At 42.3% G+C, this 12,730-nt stretch overlaps 1 protein-coding gene across 13 annotated transcripts in view; it reads left to right on the forward strand.

Annotated features, from left to right (window-relative positions):
* The first annotated feature begins 4,027 nt into the window (after positions 1–4,027).
* Positions 4,028–12,730, forward strand: part of RALGAPB (Ral GTPase activating protein non-catalytic subunit beta) — a 111,855-nt gene continuing 103,152 nt past the window's right edge. For 4 of the 13 annotated variants that reach the window (XM_058287075.2, XM_058287076.2, XM_004482262.5 and 1 more), the window contains exon 1: positions 4,028–4,377. The gene's annotated coding sequence lies outside the window, so the exon portion shown is untranslated. Of the gene's footprint in view, positions 4,378–11,712; positions 11,785–12,730 lie in introns of all 13 variants that reach the window. The other 9 variants (XM_058287077.2, XM_058287080.2, XM_004482263.5 and 6 more) reach the window with 7 other exon arrangements.

Here is a 12,730-nt window from a genome sequence, read left to right on the forward strand (position 1 = left end):
CTTCCCCCGTTACCCCCATTGTCTGCTCTCTATGTCCACTCACTGTGTGTTCTGTGTCTGCTTGTATTCTCATTAGGCGGCTCCAGGAACCCATCCTGGGACCTTCTGGAGTAGGAGAGAGGCTATTTCTCTCTTGCACCACTTCAGCTCCCCTGTTCTGCTACCTTTGTATTTTCTCTCCTGTGTGTCTCTTGTTGCATCATCTTGCTATGCCAGCTCTCCGTGACGGCCAGCACTCCTGCACAGGTGGCTTTTCCTGTGCAAGGTGGCATTCCCATGCAGGGCGGCTGTCCTGCGCAGAGCCACGTTTCTGCATGGGCCAGCACTCTGTGTGGGTCAGCTTGCCACATGGGCCAGCTTGTCCTCACCAGGAGGCCCTGGGCATTGAACCCTGGACCTCCTATGTGGTAGACAGGGGCCCAATTGGTTGAGCCATGTCTGTTTCCCTAGACTTACTATTGTTCTACTATAGACTTACTGTTATTCTAGCAATGGAAGAATGTATATCACTGATATAAAAGCAATGGCCACCAGAGGCTCTGAGGGGAAGGAGAGCAAAAAATAGGTGTAACATGGGGGCATTTTTGGGACATTGGAATTGTCTTGCATGACGTTGCAATAATGGATACAGCCCATTATATATTTTGTCATAACTTACAAAATTGCACAGGACAGAATGTAAATATAATGTAAGCTATAATCCATGGTTAGTGACAATGCTTCAGTATGTGCTCATCAATTCTAACAAATGTACCACAATAATGAAGGATGTTAATATGGGAAAGGGTGGAAAGGGGAGGGAGTAGGGCACATGGGGAATCCCCTATATTTTTTAGGTAACATTTATGTAATCTAAAGTTTCTTTAAAATCAATCAATAAATAAAATAAAAAAGTCCTACTTACAAAGAGTATCCTAACCATAGAAATGAATTAAATTTTAGAACATGTTTTTCTGGGTTATATATGCTTCAAACCACCACACTGTGTGTACATTATAACTTTATTTTTATGTCAGTTTAAGTAAAGCCCTCAGTATTTAAAAAAAAAATTGGTTAAGAAAAGGGTGCAGGAAATATATTATCACCTTTTAAAATTTTATTTATTTTTAATAGAGAAGTTGTAAGTTTACATAAAAATCATGCAGAAAAAACAAAGTTCTCATATACTTTCCTATTAACACTTACAAAAATATATCAAATTTTAAAGAAGGACTCACTTGTCCCCCACAAATCCCCACCCAATTCAAATCTTGCCTTCTTACTGGTACAAGAAGATTCTGTTCCTTACATTTTATTTTATTTATTTATTTTATTTCTCTCCCCTTCCCCCTGACCCAGTTGTCTGCTCTCTGTGTTCATTCGCTGTACGTTCTTCTGTGACCGCTTCTATCTTTATCAGCAGCACCGGGAATCTGTTTCTTTTTTTTGTTGTGTCATCTTGTTGTGTCAGCTCTCTGTGCGTGCTGCGCTATTCTTGGGCAGGCTGCACTTTCTTTTGTCCTGGGCAGCTCTCCTTACCGGGCGCACTCCTTGTGCGTGGGGCTCCCCTACGCCAGGGACACCCTGCATGGCACGGCACTCCTTGCGTGCATCAGCACTGTGCATGGGACAGCTTCATACGGGTCAAGGAGGCCCGGGGTTTGAACTATGGCCCTCCCATGTGGTTGGCGGATGCCCTATCCATTGGGCCAAGTCCGCTTCTCTCCTTACATTTTATGTAACTCAAAATTATTTATTGCTTATGTAATTTTGTTTGCATTGTGACAATAACATAATTTTCTGTTAAAAATATTTAGGTGTCTTGGGTTGCAATTGAATTCATAACTTTCCTACCAAAGTTAATGGAAATGTACATGTTTTTCATTTAATGGCTTTCACTTAGATAGACTTTTTTTTTTTTTTGACTTTTACAAAGGGTATTTATTTGGGGTAGAAGCTTATAGTTACAAGGCCCTAAAGAGTCCAGCTCAAGGTTACTTCCATACCAAACTCTGTTGACATGTGCTGAAGCAAGAAGGTGGGCTACGTCTGCAAGAGTTCAGCCTTCCTTTTCCCTCTTAAGGTTCTGTGGGTCCAGCTTCTTTCAATCTCAGCTAGGGCTCATCTCTCTTTCCAGGGCTTGTTTCTTTCAGGTTCAGCTGCTCTGTTCTCTTGGCAAGGTCAGCTGTAAAGTATCGGGCGAATGACTCATCTTTCTTCCAGGGGCCTCTCCATGAGAGACAGACTTTTCAGGAATGAATTAAAGTTGCCAGGCAGGTGGTTATTATATTTGCATAATTTCTTCAAGGGCTTTTACCCAGCTTCCGAGTCTTCTGTGTCTGTCACTCTTCCAATTTCTAGCATCTATTGCTTTTCCACTTTGTCACCATTATCAACCCCTTACCTGTCTGGTATAAGTATGCAAATATGTCTTGTGTTATGTATGTGTCTGGTCGTAAGTAACAGAAAACTTAAAATGTGCTCTAAATAAGATTTTCTCCTCTCTTAAAACATGAGTCCAGGTTTTGTGCAGCTGCTTGAGTTTATCCTAAACAATCTGGTTCTTTTTATCTTTCTGATCTGCCTTCTTTAAGGAGTTCTCCTTGTGGTCTCAGAATGGCTGCTGTTCACTCATAAGGTGTTGTGTCTCAGTTCCAAGCATGAAGTAGAGAAAAGATGAAGGGTATAGGCTTCTCCAACGACTTCCTTTTAATTTATTGAGACTTTTGCCTACATCTTATTGACTAGAGCACTGTCTCATTGCCATCCCTAGCTGCGAGGGTGGGAATTGTGTGCTTTGCTTTCTAGCCTTTGTAGTATGGAAAGGCAAGGAAGTAGCAGGAATAGATATTGAGGGAACCTTTAAAATATTTGTTACACTGAGCTTAATTAAATATATTGCTTTGATCCACAAAGGGTCCTTGATGTAGGGCCATTCTTGTCCGGGAAAAGAAATCTTTTTTTCTCTTCCCTCCCTTAGCTACTTTCCTGCCAGGAGAGAGTGTTTTGAGGAAACACTCTTCTGTTTTATTCTCTGAAGATAGCAGTTCCTTTTCTCCATGGTCTCTCCTAACTGAGGGTGAAGAGGAGTCAGTCACCTCTTTGCTCCATTCTGTTCTTTTCGGACCACTGAGACATTAGCTCTGGCTGTCAGTCTTCTGCACTGCTCAACAACGTAGGCCCTTACTTCCGGATGGGGCAAGGTCAGTCTCAAGGCCAGGGTTTCCTTGAAGAATTCCACCACCTCTCTCTCCTTTTCTCTTAACCTGTTTCCTGTTCTGCATTCCCAAGGCACTTGAGCTATCTCTCTTATGGTATTTTTTTCGTTGACGTGGAAACAAAATAATTGAAAGTGTTACTGTTTACAAAATGTATTTTAGATGTTCCATCTGGTATCTTTTGCTGTTATTATTATTAATGTGAGGGAGATGAGTGGCTCAAACAGTTGGGCACTCACCTCCCACATGGGAGGCCCCAGGTGCAGTTCCCCGGAAAGCCATGGGGGGAGGGGGAAGGGAAGAGTAGGGAATAAAAAGTAAAGGAAAAATAAAAAATAAAAATTTTAATTTTGTGTTTTCTATGTATCCTTAAAAAAAAATAAAAAAATACATTGGAGGCAAAAATTTTAAAAAGTGTTATCTCCTATATTAGGCTGAGCTCCTTAATGAGAAGCTCTGAATCTGACGTCTGATTCACTTTTGTGAACTACACAGGAACTGTAGAACCCATGTAATAAAGGGGCGGCGGGTAAAGGGCCACGTTTCAAAGGAAACGTTCTATAGTGGTGGGATGTGAGACATTCTTGGAACTTGAGTGGGAGCCAGAATCTTGTAAAGAAGCCCCTTACTCGGTCTGCACTGGAAACAAGTAGTTAGGGTCGTCGTTGGACTCGTAAAGACGCGTACGAAGAACCACCTTCGGTACACTGCGATGAGGTAGGTACATCCGTCACCTCACTCCTCCCCCTCCACTCGATCCGGAAAGGGCGGAGGGATGTAACCCGCGCAGCGATCTGGGATAGCTGCGCACGCGCAGCTTCCGGCTCCTTGTCTTGGGAATTATTTGACGCCGCCGCACCCGACCCGCAGAAGTCTGTGGTCGGGAGGTTCGCGCACGCGCAGTGGCCCATTTTGCTCTGGGAATTATTTGACGCCGCCGCCCCTGGCAGTCGGAAGTTGCCAGACTAGATCTCAGCTTGCCGGCCTGACACTGGCCTTCCTCGTCCCGGGCCCTCGGAGACTCAGTGACTGGTGGGCGGACCGACCACCTGAGGACTGACTGCCGGGGCGGCGAAAGCACCGGCCCCATGGCTCAGGTCGCGTGAGGCAGAAGGCCAAGTGCGGCCGGCGGCGGCGGCAGCGCCCGTCCCAGCGATGCGGGCCCCGCCCGTCGCCTCAGGTAACCGGGCGGCTGGAACCTCAGCGACCGGACCTTCCCCACCTCTCCCTTCCCGGCGGTGCGGGATGGCCGAGGCATCTTTCTCTGTTCTGCGTGCGCCAAGGGCCCGACCTTCGGAAGCGCAGTCCCGCATTTTTCTGGGGACCTGCGGGGGGCGGGGGGAGCCTGACCCTGGAGTCGGTGGCTTCTTCCCGGCTGTATAAACCGGGTGTAGTAGACGCCCCGGGCGTGCGCAGCTCTCTCCTGGCAACCTGGGGGAGGGGGCGGGGCTGGAGCCGAGCGCGACAACTCTGGTGAAGGTTGGTTGAGTTACTGTCGTCCTGTGGGGACGATGTTGCCTTTTGCACAGTGACACTCAGATGAAAAAGAGTTAATGATGAGACTAAACAGCTAATCTTATTACGCGCTTACTATACGCCAGGCACTGAGCCAGGACATGATGTTCTCCCTGTCTAACTTCATAATCACTCTATGCGGTAGGATTATTACCCCCATTTTACTGATGAGGCAACTGAGGCCCGGAATGATTAGATGACTTATCTGATCAAGGTCACGTAGCTGGTTATTTGAGCCCTGGCAGTCTGTCGCCAAGTCCAAGTTCTTAGCTCTTAGGTCAGTGATTCCCCAATTTTGCTGCACATTAGAATCACATGGGGAGTTAAAAAAAAAAAAGATCCTGATATTCAGCTCGCACCCCAGACCAGTTTAATCAGAACGTCTGGGGTGAGGAAGCCAGGCATGAGTGTTCTTAATAAATCCCCGTGTGATCCCAGTGTGCAGCAAAGTTTGGGGACCTTTATAGTAGGTAATTCTGCATTTTAAATGAAGTGTCCGTGTTTCTCCAGGCTAAGTGTGCAGAAGATTCACCTGGGAACTTGTTAAAAAGTCAGGTTCCACCTGCAAAAGTATTTTCTTTAGGCCCACAGACTACACCTTGTCAAAGGTTGTTGGGGAATGGTGATGGAGTAATTTCGCTACAGGAATTCTGAGACAACTGGACCTTTTAAAGTATGTATGTTTTGGGCAAAACAGTTGGTTTGCAGTTTTCCTGACTGCACAGTACTCATGAGTGTAGTGCTCTGACTTCTGCATCTTTTTTGCGTATGCTGTTCCTTTGCCAGGACTGTCATCCATGCTTTCTCCCCAGTCCACCCAAATGCATGTATTTTTGCTCTCTCATACATATCTTTTTCTTTCTCTGGTTGACTGTCTCCTAACATTTGTTCAAAATGTCTCTTTCCCTGCCCCCACCCTTCTAGGTCATTGTAGGTACTCTTTAGCGTCATCAGAATGGAAATTACCAGTTATTTTTCTGTGTTGTAATTTTATCTCTTCTGCTGGGTATGAGCAACTGGAGAGCAGGGGCCATGTCTTCTCTGTTCCTCACAGTGCTTTACCATACGACTTACAAAGGTTTTACCGAATGGGATATTTGAGTATCTTTTACGTGGTACATAGACTTCATGCTGCAAACAGATTCTTCTCTGTTTCCATTTTTGTAAGAAGTGGTAGTTTTTAGTCTTTAGGGTTTTGACTTTCTTTTTGCTTGGGAATACTCTAGTTAGGTTATTAGTTTATCCATCCTGTAGTTGAACAAATACTGAGTTCTTATCACTCACAAGGCATTGTATAGGACCAACAATGTGCAATAAACATGTTTGATTAATAGATGAAAGAATTATCACAAGAAGCTCACCAGTTTATAAAAATGAGGCCCACATAATCACTCTTGACTAGTGTGCTCTGTAAGAGAGTTGTTTAAAGTGCCCTTTTGTAGTTTGAAGCCTTTTTATTACCCCTTTGCCTCTGCATTTGTTCCCCACCTCATTGTCCAAAAAATCTTTAGTTGTATCCACTAAATGCTCTTGCCTTGGGAAGTGGACTTGGCCCAATGGATAGGGCATCTGCCTACCCCATGGAAGGTCTGCGGTTCAAACCCCAGGCCTTGACCCATGTGGAGCTGGCCCATGTGCAGTGCTGATGCACACAAGGAGTGCCCTGCCACGCAGGGGTGTCCCCCACGAAGGGGAGCCCCACACGCAAGGAGTGTGCCCCATTAAGGACAGCTGCCCAGCGCGAAAGAAAGTGCAGCCTGCCCAGGAATGGCGCCGCACACACAGAGAGCTGACACAACAAGATGCCACAACAAAAACAAGAAACACAGATTCCTGGTGCCGCTGATAAAGATGGAAGCTGGAAGTATCACAGAAGAACACACAGTGAATGAACACAGGGAGCAGACAACTGGGGGGGGGGTGGAAGGGGAGAGGAATTAATAAAAAATAAACCATTAAAAAAAAAGTGCTACTGCCTTATTGGCACTTAGTAAATACTAGTAGATGGAATTGCTATTGGTAATAGTTCATCCTTTTCACCAAGAGAGATGACACAAGAACTACCTAATGAAGATTAAAAGCTCAATGTCAGAGAAATTGACAAATTTAGTTTTTTTTTGCAGAATGCCTGGGATATTTACAATATTTACAAGTTTTAAGGGAAGGTAGGCCAGTAATTCAGATTGTTTTTGTTCTTGGACAGTCTCAAATCCATATAGGCTTATAATAAGAGTGAGGAAGTGTCTGTGTGAGGGTCATTATGAAGTTTTTGGACAATAAAGATTGTTCTATAGCAGTTAGATGTGGTGAGGTATGTGGACTGAATTAAAAACAAATACAGTTCATATAATAGAATTCTTTACCATATAAGTATTGTTATAGAAATATTTTCTTAGTTCAGTTTTGTACTCTTCAGTTTTTAGGATGGGTGAATTTTGAGGCTAATATAGAGACTGATGTTTAACAATTCATGTTAAATTCAGATACTCAAGAAACTTGTCCTTGTTCTCTGATCAGATATGGACAGAGTATCTAGTTCTGGCTTCGGCACATGGAAGAAACTCAATCTGTAAGCCTGAGGTTTAAGTCTCTAGTAGTTCCTTGGAGTAAAGATGAAAAATACCACATTCTCAGTTAAAGACCAAAAGTGACTCTCATTATGATAACCTGAGACCTAGAAATGGATTCTTTTGAACTTGAGGTACCTCTCAGTGTTAGCAAGTGTTCATTGAGGTATGCAACAGCTTTTTAGATAGGATACATGATTTCCTTTGGTGCAAGATGATTCAAGTTTTAGAATTAAGGTGCATGGAGTTTAATTCTAACTTTTTATAGATGAAGAAAGTGGGTGACTTTCCCAAGGGTACATGATTGGCTTCCAGCACATCCAGTACTGGAAAGCAGGCCTCCTCCCTCTGAACACAGTGTCTCCTCTTTACCCTATGTACAAGGATGTTTTGTTTGTTGTTATTTGTGTGTTGAGGATGGGGAATTGGACAAACAGTAGTCTGCTATGTTTGAGGTATTCAATTAAATCAGTAGTGAATGCTTGGTATTTGACACCTACTTAACTGCATAAACTGGAGATAGGAAGATAAATAAGACAGCCCCGGATGTTGAGGAGTCCATAGTCTAGTCAGGGTTGTAATAAAAGTAGAGGGTCTGGCTCAGTGCTGATGCGTGCAAGGAGTGCCGTGCCATGCAGGGGTGTCCCTCGCGTAGGGGAGCCCCATGCACAAGGAGTACGCCCCATAAGGAGAACCGCCCAGCGTGAAAGAAAGTGCAGCCTGCCCAGGAATGGTGCCACACACACAGAGAGCTGACACAACAAGTTGACACAACAAAAAAACACAGATTCCCGTGCCGCTGACAACAACAGAAGTAGACAAAGAAGACGCAGCAAATAGACACAGAGAACAGACAACCGGGGTGGGGGGGCGAGGGGAGAGAAATAAATAAATAAATCTTTAAAAAAAAATAAAAATAAAAGTAGAGGGTCTAAGGCAGCTCTATCCAATAGAAATTTCTGTAAGGATGTAACTGTTCGTTGTCTGTTCTGTCCAATATGTTAGCTCTAGCCAAATGAAGCTGTTGAGCACTTGAAATATGCCTAGTATAATTGAGGAACTGAATTTTTAATTAAATTTAAATTAAATAGTTACATATAGTTCTGGCTACTCTATTGGACAGAGCAAGTTTAAAGTATAAAAGATGAGAATTGTGCAGGTGGGGGGCAAGCAGAGTATTCACATTTTTGGGGGGTAGGCTAGCAAAAACCACTTGCTTCCGCTTTTTGAGAGGAATGCAGGCAAGACTTCATCTGTCTGTCTGATAGTTCAGGTGTTTGATAGGATCACTCACAGTTAGGATCTGATGTGTAGGTGATCACACTCCTTTTTGGCCAAACTTGACTGATGTTTGCCTTGTGGGGTCAATGGAACTAAAACAGAAATGTGAACTATGATCTTTTTGTCTTTATTAGTCACAAAGTTATATGAATGTCCTTGAGTGCACCTTAAAATCCAGTCTGGTTCATTTATTTACTCAGTGTTTTGGTACCCTGTACCTTGTTTTTCCCAAGAGAAACAAGGCATGCCTTATATTGTGTACCTTGCATTTGTACCTTTTAAAGTATATTGACTTATGTTGCTTTATTTGATCATTCTCCCAAATCACTTTAGATAGGCACAGCAGGTATTTTCCCTGTTTTACAGATGAGGAAACTATGACAAAGAAATGCCAAGTGACTTATCTAAGGTCCCATATTTAGGATTGGAGTCAGGACAAAAGGAAATAGCACTGGATTTCACAGCAAGAAGCAGCATTTCTTGTTCCAGTCTACTAGTACTGATGTGACCCTGGGCAAATCATAGCCTTACTTTGTTTCCTTGCCTGGAAAATGTGGCTAGTGACATCTGTCTTATTTAATTTCCAGGCTTGTTACTGGAATAAAATGAGATAATATATGAATGCTATTTTATGATGACCAATATACAAAGACATATTGTTATCAAACAAGATCTCAAGTGGTTTTTTGTTGTATTATGCTGTCTACTGTGATCTGGTACCATAATTGATTTGTTTTGTCTTCACTGTGGAACCTTTTCTTGGACAGCCATTGTGTCCTGTTTATATCTGCACACCTAAATCCTGACACATAATAGGTGTTTAGTAAATGTTTGTTGAATGAAATAACTGAGGTCTGGATTTACTTTATGAAGATTATAAAAAGTTCTCTGTGATTAGACGTAACACTCCTTGGGAATAGGTATGATATTTTATTCACTGTTTTATTCTCTGTGCTTGGTGCATAGAAGGCAGGTAATAAATATTGATTGAATCAATTGATGTGATTAGTGTCAGGCTATAGTGTTAGGACTGTAGCGTCCACTACTGTTTGATCATTGTGATAATTTGACCAAACCTGCCTGTTAGTCTGTGTTCATACCTTTATGAGCCATAGCTATTATTACCTAGAAAACTGTCACCTGATAATAGATGCCTTCAGAGAGAATACCTTGAAAATGGGTACATGTATAGTTAGGAAGGAAAGTCAGGGATCTGCAGGGGAGCACTGTCTTTTTCCCCCCTTCTTCCCACCATATTTACTTTTGGAGCATTGAAGATGGAGATGTCTTTGCTAGTAGCTCAGGTTGATAGCATGCTGCCAGAGCCTGAGCCTATGTGGGGAGGAGAAGCATATGATCCTTATCATAGCATTCAAGAGCCCTTAATCATCTGACTTCAGTTATGTGTCTTCATAGCTCACTGTAGTGCCCAGTTCACCTTACCCCATTGCTAATATTTTATACACACTGAAATTTGGTCTTCTGTTGTCCTTTTAATCTGTTTTGGATATTTCCATCAGTTTAACAGAAATTCAATTCCTGTTAAAACATTCCTATGTTAAAAGTTAACCTTTCTCATTCCCTGCCTCCAGTGTTCACTGAATTAAGTACAGATCTCCCATGCTAACATTTGAAGTCTTTTAAAATTGACCACTGCTTATCTTTGAAGCCTTACCATCTTCTGCAGATGCCTTCTCTTCCACTCTGGATTTCTAGTTTCAAGTGCTTTTTTTAATTGTTGTAAAATATACATAGCATAAAACTTATCACTTTTACCATTTTAAAGTATACAATTCAGTGGTATTAGGTACATCACAGTATTGTACAACCATCACCTCTAGTGCTCTTTTTTATTACCTGAAGCAGATGTCCTTCCTCATATGTTTTATTGCTTTCCACCTTTGCTCAATCTTTCAATCAAAAGTAATCTTTCTCCTTTGAACTTTCACAACTTCTTGCCTGTAACTCTATTAATCTACCTCCTTCATGGGCTTAATACTGCATTGTACATAATAGTTAATAACTATTTATAGTCAGTTGGTGGTTTCTAACTGTCTTAATGTTCATCAGTAGAGTTAGGTGCTGATATACTTATTAATTCTATGACATGAGATTTAGTAACAAAAACATGCTACATCAAATTGTATCAACAGGTCAAATAGTTAAAACTACTTGAATTTCTCTGTGATTCTTATACTCTTTAGGAACATATATATGTTTATTTAGTTGTAAATTTTTTAAATTACTTAGGTGCATATGCTTTTCTCCATTCCATAATAAGTTACCATTTATTGCTTATTATGCACTATTTCATATCACAAACATCTTACATATGTTGATTCTATAGTCACTACAGCAACAATGAAGTAGGCGCTTTTTCCACATTTTAAAGATGAAGATGTTCAGACACAGAAATAAATTAACTTTTGCAAGGTTACACAGCTTGCAGGTGGTGAAGCTGGAATTTGAACCTAAAAAGTCAAGTTTCATAGCTCTGCCTCTTAACCACTTTCCTATATGTTTTTTTATGTTCTATCAAAATCTCAATGCTTCATAGCTACATACTAGTACCTGGATTTAATGTGCCCTAATTTATGAAGTTTTACCATTCTTGATGGACAGATTATCCCCATTTCCCCATCTTATGTATAATACTATAGACATTTTGCACATTTTACTATCAAATTGTTGTATAATGACTAAGTGGAATTACTGGGTCAAGAAGCCCAGTGTTACTTTGTTTCCTGCTATGTATTGGTAGAATATTTATACTGTCTTGGGTGAATGGTTATACATATGGCATATCATTCTGAGATGCCTTAGTTTATTGACAGTTTGGAGCCACAAACATCCCTGTAGCAGGTGGGATGCTGGGCAATCAAGACATAGCAGTGGAAACCCCCTGCCACTGTGCTATCCTGAGAAGTCGATGGAGATATGGACATCCTTGCCCAGGAGTGCCTGAGGCTGTGCATCAGTTCTGTCTCCTGAAAGCAGATCTCTAGATTTGTTACTTTGGACAGCCTAAGCAAGAGGAGGTTCTTATTTGTGTTTTTGAGTAGGCTGGCCATTGACAAAACTGGGCCCACCTGAATTCACCCCACTAAACCTGTCACACCACATTCTACCCTCCCTCTTTGTTTCCCCAACAGCAACAGAAGTGAAACAAAATGAAGTTATAGGACCTCCACAATTGGTTTATAAGTCCAGCCCCTGCAGCAGAGGTGAGTGATTTGGGTGGGTGATTTTCCAGGGCAGCAAAAACTCATCCATAGTGTACATTTCACTTCTCTTCCTTCATAAGGATTGTGCTAATTCAGTTACTCAAATCAGTATATGCCTTTATCTTTCATCAGAGGCATAAATTGGACCACAGATGAAGTTTTTTTTGGCTCACATTGTGGAGTTTAAAAAAATTTTTTAAATTTTTTTTAAAGATTTATTTATTTATTTTAATTCCTCCCTCCTCCCCCAGTTGTCTGTTCTCTGTGTCTGTTTGCTGCGTCTTGTTTCTTTGTCCGCTTCTGTTGTCGCCAGCAGCATGGGAAGTGTGGGCGGCGCCATTCCTGGGCAGGCTGCACTTTCTTTCGTGCTGGGCGGCTGTCCTTACGGGGCGCACTCCTTGCGCGTGGGGCTCCCCTATGCGGGGGACAGCCCTGCGTGGCAGGGCTCTCTTCGTGCGCATCAGCACTGCGCATGGGCCAGCTCCACACGGGTCAAGGAGGCCCGGAGTTTGAACCGTGGACCTCCCATGTGGTAGACGGACGCCCTAACCACTGGGCCAAGTCCGTTTCCCTAAAAAAATTTTTAATTACTTGCCAACATTTAAAGACTAGAGACGTCACAGAAATGTCTAAATTTTTGCTTCTCTTGAAAAATTGGATTATCTGGCAACACTAGGTTTATTATATTCCTTCAAGATGATAGTCAGCTAGAGCTGTGCCCTTTAAACAGAGCCTGTATTCCCTTATTTTTGCTTGTCTTTGAAGCCTTTTTTTTTTTTTTTTTTGAGGTACCAGGGACTGGGGATTGAACCCGGGACCTCATATATGGGAAGCCGGCACTCAACCACTTAGCCATATCGGCTCCCCCTGAGATGGTTTTTTCATTTGTTTTGCTTCTTTTTTGTTGTTGTTGTTTGTTTTTAGGCAAGGGAACCGAACCCTTTTG

The sequence above is a fragment of the Dasypus novemcinctus genome, chromosome 24 (genome assembly GCF_030445035.2).
Source record: "Dasypus novemcinctus isolate mDasNov1 chromosome 24, mDasNov1.1.hap2, whole genome shotgun sequence".
Taxonomy (NCBI): Eukaryota; Metazoa; Chordata; class Mammalia; order Cingulata; family Dasypodidae; genus Dasypus; species Dasypus novemcinctus.